Source organism: Melospiza melodia, chromosome 7, assembly GCF_035770615.1.
Source record: "Melospiza melodia melodia isolate bMelMel2 chromosome 7, bMelMel2.pri, whole genome shotgun sequence".
Taxonomy (NCBI): domain Eukaryota; kingdom Metazoa; phylum Chordata; class Aves; order Passeriformes; family Passerellidae; genus Melospiza; species Melospiza melodia.
The window spans coordinates 24,652,714-24,666,669 of NC_086200.1; the positions used below are offsets into that span (position 1 = coordinate 24,652,714).

Here is a 13,956-nt window from a genome sequence, read left to right on the forward strand (position 1 = left end):
TGTGGGCCCTGAGGCTGCTGCTGCTGCTGGGGGCCATGAGCCCAAGAGGGCCCCAAGGTCAGCCCCTGCCCGGCCAGCTGCCCCCAAAGCCCCACACTCCCTGAGCATCCCCATCACAGCTGCCAGGGGAAATACCACGGGCTTCAGTAAAGAAATTCCCCATAGCGACTAAACCAAGGGGTCCAAGGGGAAAGTCAGCACCAGGTGATGTTTACCCACCTTTACAAAGGTGGCTGCAGGGCAGCAAGCAAGAAAGATTTTAAAAAACCCAAAACAAACCACAACAGAGAAACCTAAAAAACCTTCAACAGCTGAGCCCTGCTCAAGTTATTTCTTTAGGGACAGCTACCACTCTCCAGCTGAAATGCTGGGCTTTTGGGGAAAAAGAAAATTACATGTTCACCTCCAAATTGAAAAGGATTAAGATAAGAGAACCTTTCAAACTAAAAATTACTGTCCGAAAGCTTTCATCTTTGCAAGAAATCTCTAGGTAAGACCAGCCTGACAGTTAAACAACTGGTTCTTCTGGTGGGGAGAAACCCTCCTCCTTAAGGGAAGCAGCCTGATAGTTAAAAGCAACTGTTTGCTCAAACTTAAGGCTCCCTGGCACAGCCTGCACTGCCTTTCCTTCCTGTTCACTGATTTACAGGCAGTGCCACGATGGCCCGGGTTCAGATGTTCGGTGCCATCCAGGCAATTTGGCATTGCCATTTCCATATGTTTTAATCGAAGTTTCAGTCCTTGCAACCACTCTTCAAGTGCCAGCTTTCCTTTCTTTTACAGAAAGCTCAAGGTTCCCAGAAGACTTCTGACATCCTCTCTTGCGCTCAGAGAGATGACATTTTCAAACAGATGTTTCCAAAGTTAACAGCATTTGAAAGAATAATGACCTCAAATGCCCCTGCATTCCAGCTTAGCCCAACTCCATTCTGTGTCAGACACTGAGATTCCCACCTCTAAGGCAGGAGCCCTTTGTGCCCCCATCCCTCCTGTCCTTCTCCCCAGCAGCCTGTGCCTGTTTTCCCCGGCAGGATCCCTGTCCCCATGCACCAGGAGCAGCTGCACACAGGCTCACAGCTCCCCTTGCCCTCACCAGGGGGTTTCTCTCATCCCCGAACACGCCGATGAGAACGTCGGTGCGATGCGTGCCCAGGGCCTGCACTGCCACCACAACTGGGATCTCTGCTGTGCTCTGGGGCTGCACAATCCCACAGGGCTTGGGGCTGGAGTAGAGCACAGCAGAGTCCTCCTTGCGCTTCTGGAAGGGACACAATGAAACGCACATTCAGAGGGACCTCTCAAGAAACTGTAGGCTCCTTAACGTCCACCACAACAGCAACTTACACACACCTTGAAAGCTCCCCAGGACAAAGGTCAAAGGCACAAACAAGATGCAAGAATTGTAGGGTTAGCACTCCCAGGGCATCCTGCAAGGAGGCTGCCAGCACAGGCACTGGTGTCTGTGGGTGCAGCAGCTTTTCACAACCCTCTAAGATCTCCCACAGGAAAACACCCTGATGACTAGAGCATCAACTGTTTCCTCAGGAGCTTAAACTGCCTCCTCAAGTTAACACTGGGGTAGGATCCTGTTCTCAGCAGATCTTTAAGACTGAATAGAAAGCAGCAAGGTCTTATCCAAACCCTTTGTTCCCCTAATAATCTCCTCAGGAATATTTGACAGGAGGAGGTGGATGTGATGCCAAACCTGGGGAATAAGCCTGTAGCAGCCAGGAAGGTGGCTGGCATTCCTAATGAGGATCTTCCTCTCATAGGGCACCTTCAGGTGGCACTCATCACACAGCAGCACTGGGGAGGACACTTGGAGCTCAGGAACGAGACACCTGGGCAAAGAGATGAGCCCAGGACAATCAGAGATACTGAGAGAATGGAGAATGCCTACACCCAAGGATTGTGAAATGGAGCAGAACACATTGGTCACTGTCAAATGCACACTGAAGAGCCCTGCAGGGATAAATTGCCTTCTACCTCTTCCCACTCCCACATGTCTTGTCAAGGAGGGGCAAACCCTGAGAGGCAGCACCCAGAGGCTGCCAAGTGCCCCAGGCAGAGCACTTTGCCCCACAGCTGCCTCAGCCCCTCCTTTACCCAAGAAGGCTTGCAAGGACTCCTGCAACAGTGCCAGTGACCCACGAGCTCTGGGGGAGCCTTCCCAACAAGGATCAGTGCTCCCTAAGGCTCAAGGAACACACAGCTCCAGGGTCTCAGTAAAAATGAATCCCTTCTCTGCCATGGTGCTGTTGCCCTGCCTGAGAACTCAGCTCTTTGCCCCAGCCCTGGAGGGCACGAGACAGCAGCTGCCCCACAGAGGGGCTGATCAGCCCCTGCCAGGCCCTGCAGCTCCCTGGCTCCTTCACTGCACAGCTCCAGGCACTGCCTGGCCCCAGCTCCACCTGCTGTACACAGTGGCAGCCCAGGCACTGCCTGCATGGCTCTGCCTGGCACAGGGAACAGCACCAGGGAGCTGCATCCCTCTGGGCATCACACTGACACCCACAGCAGCACACCAGCATGGAATTCTGCTGCAGCAACAATGACTTTTGCTCTCAACTCTGACAACATTAAAGCTCAAAATGGGAAGCAGAGGCAAGGACAACAACTGGAGCTGACCTGCCACATCAAGGACTGCTTTCCCCTTGTCAGACCTTGCCCTCCCCACTCTTGCTGGGAGCCACTTCCCCCCTGCCATGTGCCCTCATGGACAGAGGCAGAGCCTGACTCTCAGCAGCTGCTTGGTGTGGCCCAAACCAGTGCACGGTGCTCACAACCAGCACAACTCCACCTCTTGCAGCCAAAAGGAGAGGAGGCCCTCAGGAAATTTGTTCCACCTCAAGCACCAAAAACAAGGCCAATCAATGATATCATTCCTGGTGCCTTTGGAAGAGGGCCCAGGACCGTGCTGGGCTGGGAGCAAATGTGCTTTTCACTACAGGCTGCTGCCCAAGCACTGCTGTTCTCGTGTCCAGCTGGCACAACATGAGGGCATTCAGCAGCACTTCTCCTTGGCAGCTGCAGCCAGCACAGCCTGGGCAAGGCAGTGCCTGGGGGAGGCCAGGCAAGGGCTGGTACCTGGCTGTGATGATCAGGCTGCCACTCCCTTGCCAATACCCTCCAGGTCCACCAGCAATCTCCGGTAGAACTCCATCACCGTGTTGGAGCACAGGGTCACCTGGTGGAAGAGAAGAACAGTCAATTCTTCCTTCCAAAACCTCATTACCCACGGGTGATATCCTCCAGTTCCTGAGGGAGGATTTGCCTTTCATTCTTCTGCTGCTCCATGTGTCAAGCACAGTCTCAGAGTAACAAAAGCCTTCTGGCAATACCACACTTGTTAAACACACCTTGCTATCAGGGCACAGGTCAGCTACATTAAAACATTAGACTACAGCTCCATGCACCGCTGCATTCAAATTAAGGGGCCAATTTCTCATCTGACTACAAAGACATCCATGCAGAGGAAATCTGACTTGACCACAACGAGTTCAGCTTTACAGCAGGAGGCTGAGGGCAAAGTGTGGCCCAGCAGGTGCTGGGCAGTTCATGGCTGCCCTGGGACCCCGAGCCCGGGCTGGCTCTGAGAACTCCGGCCCCACGCCAGGAGTGGGGAACTGCCCCAGGGTGGGCAATGACCACAGGCAGAACCCTCAGAACTGCCCCAGAGTGGGCAATGACCACAGGCAGAACGCTCAGAACTGCCCCAGGCTGGGCCATGACCAGAGGCAGAACCCTCAGAACTGCCCCAGGCTGGGCATTGACCACAGGCAGAACCCTCAGAACCTCTTGCTCTACACTGCAAGAGAGCAGCCACCAACGGGACCAGGCAGAGGAGAAAGGAGGAGGATCTGTGTCTTGAAATTACACAAGAAAGGGTTTATTCCAAGCAAAAGGACCAGAGCCAAAAGAGCCCTGGACACTCCTGTGAAAGGGCTTTTGTACAGACACAAATCAGGGGGTGGATACAAACAGCAAACCAAAAGGGAATCCTCAGGGGAGCACTGAAGGGATTACATCAAGTGTCTGCGGCCACTTTGGGTAGGAGGGTGGGGAGGATGGCTCACTTGGGCCAATGGGGCCTCCAGGAACAGGGGAATTCCAAAGGGGCGTTGCAGACAGGGATTGGCTCCAGGTTAAATTGGCAAAGAAAGTTGGGGAACAAAAGGGGCTGGGTTTGACAGGCAGGGAAAGAGCTGGAACAAGGGGCAGGGAATGGCATGAGGGACAGCTTTGAGGGAGGGTAAAACCCAGGGGTAAACTAACTCCGGGACAACACGGGGTACAGCACAACAAACCACTTCACAAGGAATCAGTACAATAAATTTGAACCGCTACACATGGCTGCAGATTTGTTTGTCTCCACTGGAGCTTCCTGCAGTGAACACAAATCATTCTGCTCCCCAGGAGGGGGGAAATGACACCAAGAAGAAAAGCTCACTGCTTGATACAATGACATCTCTCTAACAGCCACCTTCTGCCCTCATCCTTGCTCTGCCCCGTTGCAATCAAATCAATTGCTCTCAAAAACACAAGAATGGTTTCAGGCCTTGACCATAAAGTCTGTGAGCTCAGCATATGAGTTTGGAAAGCAAACAGTGCTCCTTGAGGAACATCCCGACTAAGCCAGCCAGCAGAGGCCTCCCAGCAGTGCAGATCTCTCAGTGCCAGCATGCTCCAAGCTGGCACCAGAGCCAAAGCCCTCCCACCCTGCAGTGCAGCTCCAGCCCTGGTGCTGCAGCGGCTGTGGCCGGGCTCTTGCCGTACCTCGATGTCCTGGTGTCCCTGGGGGAGGATGGTGCCTCCGCTGGGATTGATGGTGAACTCCCTGGGCTCCACATGCAAATGGATTCCCTTGCTCCAGGCCGGGTCGCTGTCCCTGCGGATCTGATCCACGCTGTCCACAGCCGGCTGCGTGCGATCGTCCGACATGCGGAGCTGGAACGTCAGGGGCACCGCGGAGCTGCTGGTGAGGCGGCAGCGCTGCGTGTAGGGAAAGCCTGGGCAAGGACACAAACAGCCATTCAGGCACCCAGCAGGGCATGATCCTGGGGGCAAGATCCTGGCAGGATCAAAGTGGGATTGGAGTTGAGCTCTTTATGATCTGAACTACAGCTCACCCAGAAGCTGCGTGAGGAATTAGTCGTCACTTAGTTCCCTTTGACACAGATTCCAGACTGCAGCCTTGAAAATGCCCACTCCTAGCCCTGCTGAACACTGCAAGCTTCTCTCTTTGGGATGGGGATAAGCTCCCTCACCTGCCCCAAACCAGCCCCAGTTCTCTCTCAGTGATGAGTGTGCACCCAGACCCAGCATTTACTCTGAGAATTCAAGCTGTCCAATTCCCTGCTCAGCCTGCCAACACTCCCACCTTTTTCAAGACATATAAAGAGTGAGTTGTCAGTGAGAAGAAGCTACAGCAAAAGAAAGTGAGGATGGGATCAGCAACTAGAACGTGATGCAATGCACCCTAATGCAGCTTCTCTCTGCAGGATCCTTAAGGCATCTCTTGCTTTGGGCCAAACAGACTGAGCACGTGACAGCTCAGAGCCCACTCAGCTGGGGGCACAGCCGAGCCTTGCTTTGAGATTAGCAATCAGGAACCAGGTCCCACCTCAGCCCACAAACAGGGACATCACAGCCGTGCTGCTCACTGAGAGTGCTCCCTGCAAGGGTTTACCCCACTTTGGCTCTGAGATTTGCTTTCCATCCTGCAAAGCCAGAGATACAGCCACTCATGGTGGGGATGTCCTGCAGAGCGCGCAGAGCAGCCACAGCCTGCTCTGCACTGCACATCTGGCTGGGCTGGCCAGCTCTGTGGGGAGGAGACTTCTCCCCAGGCCTGCTCACCAAGAGTCACTGGGACACAGATGGGGAGGAAAAACAACTGCAGCTGCAGCCCAGAGCTTCTCTGTGCCCATCCAAGTGACCACTGCCAGCTCCAGCAGGGACTCCAGCAGGGAGGCAAGAGAGGCACAAAAAGGACAAACCCAGATGTCAAAACCTCCAACGAGACTGAGGCCAGCACATGCAGACAACAGTCAACAGTTACAAAGAAGCAAAGATACAACAGCTGCCTTCAGCTAAGAGCCCTTAGGCATGAAATTGGATTCAGCAGGATCAGTCTCCTGCTTCAGACCCATATTTCCGTCTGTTGCCTTTCTTGTTTCATTCCTTCCAAAGTCAACTTGACAAGCACCTCCGTGGTGATGCAGGCTGGGGAAGAAGCAGCTCAAGAAAGGCAATGAGTTTCCTTCAGAAGTTCATGAACTTCTTTGTTGTGGCTTTAGGCTTGGCCGTGAAGGGTGCCCTGGGTCTGGGAAGGGGTTCTGGGGGGTTTTGGGCGGTTTTGGCCCTGGGCTGGGCCTTTCCCTTGGGGGTTTTTGGGAGTTGTGGCGTGATGCCGTGGGCGGCTGTGCAGTGGGAGCTGAGGCTGGGCAGGGAGCGGAGCTTCCCTTCCTCCCGCTCGGGGGTCGCAGCTCGGCCGCTGCTGCTGCGGGAGGTTTGTGCTTGGCCCGGGGCTGCCCTGGCTGCAGCTCAGCACTGGCACCGACCCTGCCTGCCTGCCCCGCTGCTGCTGCTGCTGCTGCTGCTGCTGGGCACTGCCCGCATCCCCTGCCCTCTGGGGCTCTGCAAAAGGAGCATTTCCTCCTTCCCTTCCCTTCCCGCACCGGCTGGGGGGGATCCCTGCCCTGCCAGAGCCCACAGCTCCTCCTGCTGTCACCAGACCTCCACCAAAGGGGAAAAACAGGACTTGGCATCTGGGAAATGTCTGTTCTTGCCTTCTTGTCTGTGCTCTCCTGAGATAGTCTAGCAAAGAACTGTTATTCCCTTTCCCACAGTTTTGCCTGGGAGCCCAGTCATTTCAAAGGGATAATCATTTGGAGGGAGGGGCTCATCTTTCCATTGCAGCAAGATTCCCACCTTCCTTGGCAGACATCTGTCTTTTAAAGCAGCACAGAGACACCAGAAAATTCTGCCTTTCTATTCCTTGCTTCCATGGGATCTCACAATGGCAAAATGCCCCCTGAGGCAGCAGCAGCCCTGCAGTTCACAGCCTGAAGAGGCTGCTGGGGCAGAGCAGGAGTGAGGGATGCTTTTCTGTTGGAAGGCACAGATCCCTGAGGCTGTGTCCCAGCCCAGGGAACACTCACCAAAGGAGATGTCCCCGAAGTCGAGCTCAGCGAGGTCGAAGTGTAAACTGGGTGCAGTGACGCTGCCCCTGCAGGCCGAGGACAGAGCAGGCAATGGCTCGGTTAAAGGCATTGCAAAGGTGCGGCTGTCGTGGCTCGGGGGCACAAAACCCGGGCTCAGGGCACCCTGGGTTTCCAACCAACACAGCCCCGTGTGCTCAGCACAGGGCCCTGGGCACAGGAGGCAGCTCCAGCCAAGGGGCAGCAGCCAACAGCCCCTGATGGGCTCTGGGCACAGGGCAGGCAGGAGAAGCCCCCGGTGTTTTGCGGAGAAAAGAAGAAACCTCACAAGTTTATAAAAGTTGTAAAGCCCAGTATGTTTATTTACGGCGCGCGCGCCGGATGCAAGTCCCCCAACAAGGCATGCGTACTTCTGAAGACCTCGAGTCTTCTTTTATCCCCCTTCCAAATGCATATGCATACAGTTTCACAATAAGTTCATACATATTCATTCCGTGTGACATTTAGCACCAGTTCTTCTTTATCAAAGGAATTTCTAAGTCGGGGGCAAATCGACCTTCAGGTCTTTTCTGTTTTTCTTTCTCTGTCTCCTTGCTGTCTCCGCATGCTAGTTCTTGCTTCAGCTTTGGCCTCACAGACTTTTCACCTCTCTTAGACACTTCACCTAATTCAGAATGGATCTTTACTCTGTCTCATTCCCCCTTTCCTAGGAAATAAGTAAATTCTTTTACTTAATGAAAACCTTCACTACAGTAAGTGTCTTTTAGTGCTTCACCATGTGCTTTTTACAAAGATGTTAGTACAGCTATTCGTTGTAGCATTCTCCAGTTCCAAATTAACAATATAATAGATAATCCTAAGCTTACCCCAACTAATAGTAGTAAAACTACAATGGGGTGGCACAACTTATTAAAGATTCCATTTGCAGTTGGTGACCACCCAAAGATCACATCCAATAATCTTAACAAAATTACATATACAGAGATTAGAATGGTTTCTACTAGACAGAATAACATCATTGCTATCAATTTGTACAGCAGCACAAGCAGTTCTCAAGCATACACCCTTTTCCAGTATATACGAGCACAGTTTTCTGGTCAGTGACTGGATGAATTTCAAAGTGACAAATACTCTGCTCAGTGTCCAAACACACATCCTGAGCATTAATAGTATTGCTTTCACAAATGAATCCCATCTGTTCTCTAGTAATGCAGGATTCTAAGTTTACTGTCTGCCACTTTGCATTCATCTTTCGTGCCCACACTCTATGTTCTGAAGGATAGAGTATTGTTTTTTCATGGTTTAATCCTAGGGCAATGATGGGATGGATAACATAAACAGTGGCATTATGTATGGAAGCACAAAGGCAGTTGCCACATTAGAAACAGGATCACAGGTGAAATTCACCATAGTCTGCCAGGATTGAAAGTTCCTTTCAAAATCAATTGCATTATCCAACACAATTTCTTGAATTTCAGCTGGAAAATTACCTTCACCCCTTTCCCATATGATCAGAGCTGCTGTTGCTTGTATCCATAACTGTGCTTGTATACAACTGAAAGCTAAAGACACATTATCTTGAACTGTACTAAGTGCTTCTACTATCAGCTTGTGGTCTTGGTCCCTGGCCTTTCCATACTTCCTTAGATTGGCAGTACTTTTGAAATCTGTCACTGGCTAGTTCCTAATGCCAATAGAGATTACTATAAAGGCTGCTTCAATTTTGTTAGGCTACCTGCTGCAGTGGCGAGTTTATTCACCAGTATTTCTGAATCAATTCCATTTAAAACTCCTAATCTTGTCCCTAATATGCCAGTTAGATGTTTGTTATGGGGAACAGGAACTGCTTTCTGTTTATGACCATCCCTCCCTGCCAGAGGGATGTGCTGGACTCACACTGCAAATTCAGACACACTTCACCAGTGTATCTGACAGAGGTTTAGGTCATATTTGAGGCAGATGTTTGTTCTGAAATGTAGAGACCTCAGGAATCTCCTTCCCCCTCCAGAGCACCTGATTTCCCAGATGTGTGGCAAGCAGGAATGTCTCTCCTGGTCTACAAAACTTCACTCACCTTGCCCCTAGCTTCAGGTCTAAGCTTCAAGTAAATAATGAAGGGGAAGTCTAAGAGAAGAGCCTAAATTCATTGCAGTGCCTCAGAAGAAACTGGGATCAGGTTTCTGCTACTTGAAACACTCAGCACAAAGGTGATGCTCAAAATCCTACAGCTTGCTGCTGAGCTCTGAGGTGGAGTCTCTCTCTACCTCTTTTAAGCAGAATCCAACTGCCTCAGACTGGGACAATCACTGATCCAAACCTCAGTAGGAAAAGGGATAGCTATAAATAAAGAAAATCACCTTTCTTGCTTGGGTTAATTTACCACCTGCAGTTCAGCACCCTTTACCAGTCATTGCCTGAGTGTTCAGCCAACCGGCTTGGAAAATGACCTAAGGAGCTGCTGTTCAGTCACATTCTTTACTACGTTAGGTTCAAGTTTGGAGTTTGGGTAGGGTCTGAACTAGTATGGGGTGTATAAGGCCCTGCTGTGGTAAAAAGTGCAGAGTCCACTTTGAATTCAAATGAAAGTCTGATAGTAATTCGAGCTCAAAGGCAGGTCACTTCTACAGGCTGTATCAAGGTGAAATTACACCAACAGTCTGATTCACTGAGGTTATTACAGACTTCCTGGCGTTCATATACATCAGGGGAGGTTCAGACACTAATTACATCTGGTCTCTCATAAGCTACCCTATTGATGACCTGGCACCCTACTTTGATTTCTTCTCCTCTGATTCCTTGAAGAGTCCACAGTTCCTGCTCTTGCCATTCTTGCTCCTCACATACCTGATTCTCGTGGATTACTACAGTAGATATGTTTAAATCTTTTATCTCAGAAGGTTTTCTTATGGATCCAGTATACTGATTAAATGCCAGGGACCAAGGCCATTTAGCATTGCTTTGAACAGAGGTACTCTCAAGTTCTGAAACTTCAGTTATGATTACACACAATACAATTCTACAAACTAAAATATGAGCTACTCCCGACCGCAATATACTCAGTTTGCCCGAGTAAGTTTTAATCTCAGTTCATTGTCTCCTGGCGTCACTCCTTAAGGGGTTTCTGGGCCTTCTTCACCCGAGAGTGATGGATCCAGGCATTCTGCTCCTTGATTTTGATTGCAGTGAAGGTGGTGAGAAGTACTCGCAGTGGTCTGTCCCACTGTGGTTCCGAAGTCTTCTCTGTAAGAGACTTAACATATACATCATCTCCAGGCTATCGAACTCCCTGCTCCGAGTTCCAGCCACATGTTTCTCAATTACTCTGAACTGTTTGCTTAATGACACCATGTAGGTGGACATTCTGGACATTCCCTTTGTGTTCTATATGGTCTTCTATAAGGCATTCCAAAAGGACTCAGCATTCCTTTAGCTCAAGGTTTAGTTTGAATTTTCAATAGTGCTAGTGGAAGAGCTTGGGCTAGGGTAGATTAACTTCTTGCCCCAGTCTTATGATTTGCTGCTTAATCAAATGATTCATTCTCTCCACCTGGCCGCTTGATTGGGGGTGGTATGGGGTGTGAAGTTCCTGATCTATGCCCAGATGGCTACTAATCTGTTGCACTATTTTGGAAATGAAATGTGATTCTTTATCTGAGGATATCGTGGCTGGAACTCTGAAGCGCGGTATTATTCCTTAAAAAAATAATCTGGTCACCTCTTGAGCTTTGACAGTTCTGGTGGGGAATGTTTCTGGCCACCCTGAAAATGTATCTATCAGTACCAGTAAATACTGATACCCCCCTTTCCTTGGGAGTTCTGAAAAGTTAATTTGCCACTGCTGTACAGGCCCATGGCCTCTCCCAGTCTGACCGAGTTTTGGCCGGGGGGTATTTTGGGGTTAGTCTGGAGGCAAGGATCACATTGTCGGCTTACCTGAGTGATAGTGGCATATAAATTCCTGACAACGATACAACGATTGTTTCAATCAGATGTGTGTTCTAGAAAGCCTGTGGAAATTACTGCTTCAAAGTCAACACTTCATTTCAATGCACTCTGTATCACTCGCAGCCTTGGTCATTTCGAAAAGGAGCCACACTCTATAAAAGGCTTCTAAGTAGTTAGGCCCTAGTGTGTTTTCTAGTGCCCTTCCTTCACTAGTAACCATGAAAATGGGAAGGGATTACTAGCTCTCTTTCAATGGTAGCCCACCCCTTGCAGTTGTACGTCTCTTTTGGTTAGTATTATTGTATTATGGCTTACCTTCGAGGAAAATCTGTACCTCACTCTTTGCTGCTTTCTTTGCCTCTCCATCCGCCAGCTCATTTCTTTCCTCCAATTTTAAGCTCACTCTCTAGTGTGCCTTAATATGCCTTTTCAGGTAGCTGAACTGCTTCCAGCAGCTGGATTGTCTCTTCTTTCCCTGCGAGGTCAGCAGTCCCCTCTCTTTCCAGATGGCTCCATGTGCATGTATGACTCCAAATGCATACCTCGAATCTGTGTAGATGGTTATTCTCCTCCCTTTTGCCCTTTCCAGGGCACGGGTCAGGGCAATTATCTCAGCCTTCTGTGCAGAGGTACCTGTTGGTAAGGGTCCAGACTCGATTACTTCTCTGCAGGTGGTCACTGTGAACTTTGCAATGTCGCTTTCCTGTCAGTGAACCAGGTCTCTGCATCGTCCGGAGGAGTGTCCCTTAAGTCTGGGCGGCGGGAGTAGGTAGCTTCGGTGGTCTCTAGGCAACTCTGGTGTCCACTGAGAAAAGAAGCTGAGTTGACAATATTAGTCACCACTATCTCTACATCGTCTTGCTCTACCATGATGGCCTGGTATTTCAGAAACCTCTGCGGTGAGAGCCAGTGGCCACTCTTTACTTCCAGTGCTGCGGACACTGTGTGGGACACTAGCACAGTCATTTTTGTCCCAGGGTAAACTTGCGTGCCTCTTGAATATTCAGCACGACTGCTGCTACAGCTCTGAGGCAACCTGGCCATCCTTTGGCTGTTGCATCTAGTTGCTTAGAGAAGTAAGCAACTGCCTTTCAGTAAGGGTCTAAGTCCTGAGCCAGTATTCCCTGGGCAATTCCTTGCATGGGAAAAATAGAAAGAATGGTTTACATCTGGAAGTTTCAAAGCTGGAGCTGACATGAGGGCACTCTCTCTAGCTGGCGAAAGGCCCATGTGGTGTCTTGTGTCCACTGGAGATCTCTGTTTCCATTGGCAATAAGAGCATAGAGGGGTCTGGCGAGCAGTTCATAATTATAAACCCACAGCTGGCACTACCCTGCCATGCCTAAGAGGGTTCGGAGTTCTTTCGTTGTCTGGGGTTTCAGGGTTTGGCGTAGGGCTTCCCTGCCTTAAAGTCTGCTGCACAGCACTCGCTTCTTACCCCAGGCAGATTACTTTCTGTTTCACTACCTGCGCCTTTTCTTTGAGACTCTGCATCCTTGGAGTCCTAGGAAATTCAAAAGGCTTACCGTCCAGGCTTCTCTCACTTCCCTCATCCGAGTGGCTACTAGAAGATCGTCCACATACTGCAACAGCCTCCTTTCCTCTTGTGGAGCTTCCTGGGACTCTGGGTCTTTGCAAGCTGTTCTCCAATCGGAGTGGGGAATCTTGAAGCCTTCAGGCACATGGACTATGTGAGCTTGAGTTTGAATGCAAAAATTTCCTGGCTGGCTTCGTGGATAGGGAGGCAAAAGAAGGCATCTCTTAGGCCTAAAACAGTGAACCAGGTTAGCTCAGGTGTTAAACAAGTTAGTAAGGTAGATGGATTTGCTACCACAGGGTATAAATTCTGTGTTATCTTATTGACAGCCCTTAATCCAGTACTATCAGTTATTGGGCTGATTCCTTCCTTATTTTCCTTTTGAGGGTACTACTCAGTTCTCACTAGTTGTGTTCTTTCCTTAAGCTTGATGCTCATGGGGGAGCATCTTTCACTCTCCCTGGTACAGCAGAGGCCCATACCCTTGAAAACACTTATTTACTTATTCTAATATCTCCTTACTAATGTCTTTCTTAATTTCAGTGTCTGTTAATGTTAAGCCTAACATCTTTATATCATTTGCCTCCAGAGTAACCTTTCTCATTTGAGAATGTTTAGCAAATTGAGCGAATTGTACAAAAGCTTTTAGGTACACATAGTACACATATTACTTTAAAGGTTTGCACAAGGATGCCTTCTCAGACTGGCCAGCTGTTCAGTTGTTCCCCACACTGCAACATAAACATTCTCCACAGGTACTAAAGTTTTATTTAAAACTGAATATATGGCTCTTGTGTCAACAAAAATTCTTCCCTTTTGGGGAGGTCATCTTTACCCTTCCTCCCTTACTTTGGGAGGAGCCTTTAGCAAATCATATGTACTCATTTTGTGAACTGTGATTGCTTTGCATTTCAGCATGATAATCCTTCCCTGATTTCATACGTTGCTATCTTATGCTGCATGCTGAACAACATGTTTGATTTGCTTTCTCTTTGCCTTGTTTTCCCTTTTCAAGAAATCTGGGTGATTTCTTAAAACACAAAGACATTTCAGCATACAAAACTCTATCCCATTTATCCTCCTATTTTAAAACAGTACTAACAGCAATGAAGTATTATAAAACTTTTTATTTTCTGAGCTGCTCCTACTGGCAGCCTTCTCCCAGTGAGCCCCTCCCAAAAGGGGCTAATTTAGGAACCTTTTTGCTCTGGTCAGTTCCCATTATTTATTTCTCCTTGCCCTATCTCGCTTCCACTCAAAACTTTTTGCAGACCTTCACAGTAGTTTCTCAACTTTCCTCCTATACACACA

The 13,956-nt window shown here is 49.5% G+C and overlaps 1 pseudogene; it reads right to left on the reverse strand.

Moving 5' to 3' along the window:
* Window positions 1-221: 221 nt before the first annotated feature.
* The window catches only part of LOC134420896 (hydrocephalus-inducing protein homolog), a 28,580-nt pseudogene continuing 14,845 nt past the window's right edge, over window positions 222-13,956 (reverse strand).